The sequence below is a fragment of the Drosophila arizonae genome, chromosome X (assembly GCF_054131065.1).
Source record: "Drosophila arizonae isolate 15081-1271.41 chromosome X, UAZ_ARI_1.0, whole genome shotgun sequence".
Taxonomy (NCBI): Eukaryota; Metazoa; Arthropoda; class Insecta; order Diptera; family Drosophilidae; genus Drosophila; species Drosophila arizonae.
Genome location: NC_142927.1, coordinates 33,380,919 through 33,383,367, shown reverse-complemented (window position 1 = coordinate 33,383,367; position 2,449 = coordinate 33,380,919). Strand labels below are relative to the sequence as shown.

At 34.7% G+C, this 2,449-nt stretch overlaps 1 long non-coding RNA gene across 1 annotated transcript; it reads right to left on the bottom strand.

The window, feature by feature from the left end:
* Window positions 1-331: 331 nt before the first annotated feature.
* LOC149268225 (uncharacterized) lies at window positions 332-1,429 on the bottom strand. Its single transcript, XR_016271130.1, has 3 exons — window positions 860-1,429; window positions 735-799; window positions 332-657 (listed from the first exon to the last, which is right to left on the bottom strand). It is a non-coding gene; the product is annotated as an uncharacterized LOC149268225 (long non-coding RNA).
* Window positions 1,430-2,449: the final 1,020 nt, after the last annotated feature.

Sequence of the window (2,449 nt, the reverse complement as noted above, 5' to 3'; positions counted from 1 at the left end):
AAAGCTAGAGTCACCAAATTTTAAATGTATACTTATATATATTTTATACAGTTTCGGTTTTTGTCAAATTTTATCCCCTCACCCTCACATTTGTTAAAGGCGTATTTCAAATACTAGCGACCTGTGATCCACAAAAAAAGTTATTAAACCACACTGCAGCCAATGCGTGTTTATGCGTGCGTTAGAGCTGTAAAACTATCGATGGTTGCAACATTCAATAGTTTCGATGGTTTTACAACAAATATTCAATAGTATCAATAGTACTATCGAAAATATTTTCAAGTTCAAAAATAACTAAATAAATGCATATTTAACAATAAAAAAATACAAATTTTAATAAACAATTCATTTGTTTACATATGAGATCCTTATTGGTGTATAACAAAATAAAACAAGTTGAATAAAATTAAAATTAAATGTATGGCTTTTAGTTTTCTGCTAAGATCCAAGAGTTGTGGTGAAGAAAAAGAAGCATGTCCATATGCTTAGCTTTTAAGGCAGCTCGTCGTTCCGTTATAATCTGTCCAGCTTTGCTAAACAATCGCTCTGACTCCGTGGATGAAGCAGGAATGCACAAAAATTTCGATGATCTTCCGACTCGTGGTCTTTTAACTAGTTGCTTGTCCTCAATAGCCTCAATGCTGCTGTCTTCTCCATCTTAACAAAGCACATACATATGTACATACAAAACTGAAATTAGTTACTTGCGTTGCTAGTTGGGAAATGGAACTTACCCTGTGGGTTTTTCAAAAGATATTTATCCATCCTTCCTCCGCCACCAACACCAACGAAAATTTACCTACAAATAAATACTTATTTTTATACTTAATTGCTTCTTATATATAAATAAATTTCTTACCAAAAAGAACCGCTGACTTGCGAAGTTGCGCCAAAGTAATTGATGTGCAACGCACGATATCATCTCTATCGATAGTATACAAAAACGATCGATATGGACGCAAAAATATAAAAATTCGATAGATCGATAGTTCAATCGATAGCTTTACAGCACTAGCGTGCGTATGTATGTCTGTGTACATGTGCGAATAATTATTGAAATATCAGTTGCTCGAAGTGTTCAAGGGATTTCATAGTCGAGCAGTCTCGACTAGAGCTTTCTTACTTGTTATACCCTGAACCCATTGAAAATGGGAAATCAGAGTATAATGGTTTTGTTGAAATGTATGTAACAGGCAGAAAGAGGCGTTGCAGACCTTACAAGGTTATATATATTTTTGATCAGGGCGACGAGCTGAGTTGATTTGGCCCTGTCCGTCTGTCCGTATGTTTGAACGCGTCGATTTCCCAAGATATAAGAGCTAGAGACTTTATTTTTTTTTAAGTGACCGTATATACAGCGCGGATGTCGAGTTTGCTTTTAAAATTCGATAAATCATCCCGTTATGTTTTTATCGAGTAAAAACATTCAAGTTCAAGTCAGATGCCACTATAGCTAAATGTGAATGATTTTTAATTTTTTTTAATTTCTCAAGTATTCAATATACTATGTAGATCATATGCTGAAAGATTCATTAAATTCCGTTCAGTCAATTAAAAATCATTCATCATCATTCAATCGTGCAGCAGCTACAACAGCATCGAATACGTGTGCACACATACATTCAAACTTCTTCTGGAACATTCTTTGAATCACATCAGCTGTTAGTTTGGTTTAGTTTTGGTAGCGCAGCATCCAAAAGTGTGGTGGCGTAGTGTGTTAGCGGCATGACGCTCAATTGAGAAGTCGCGGTTCGAATCCCGATCGGTGCAACGGATGTTAATTTTTTTAATTGTTTCAAAATATTTTTGTATTTTCATAAATAAGTTTTCTATTTAATTTATATTTTTAAATACACCGAAATCGCAATTTTAACCATATTAAATGTGCGTTTTTAAAAGTTTGGTTATTCTAGCAGATTCTTAGAATCACATCAGAAGTTAGTTTGGTTTAGTTTTGGTAGATGCCGCTGCAGCAGTGAATCTATTTCAGTTTTGCCACCGCAGCTTCCAAAAGTGAGGTGGCGTAGTGAGTAGCTGCGTGACACTTGATCGAGAAGTCGCGGCTCGAATCCCAATCGGTGCAACTGATGTTAATTTTTTTAATTGTTTCAAAATATTTTTATATTTTCATAAATGAGTTTTCTATTTAATTTATATTTTTTAATACACCGAAATTGAAATTTTAACCATACTGTTCGGCGCAGCAGCTAATAATTGCTCTTAATAGTTAATAAGTTTCTCTTAAGTTAATCTCTTGCCTTTGTCAATCTCATTCTCTGTTAGTGCACTCATGCACATAACGAATTGAACCTTTATATTTCTGGACCTATGATTACTGACTGTTCCATTTTCACCCTTCAAAATATTGGAGATGGGTCTTGCTATTGCGGCGAAGTTCCTAATGAAACATCTATAATAACTTGCGAGGCCTAGAAATGATCTGACCTCG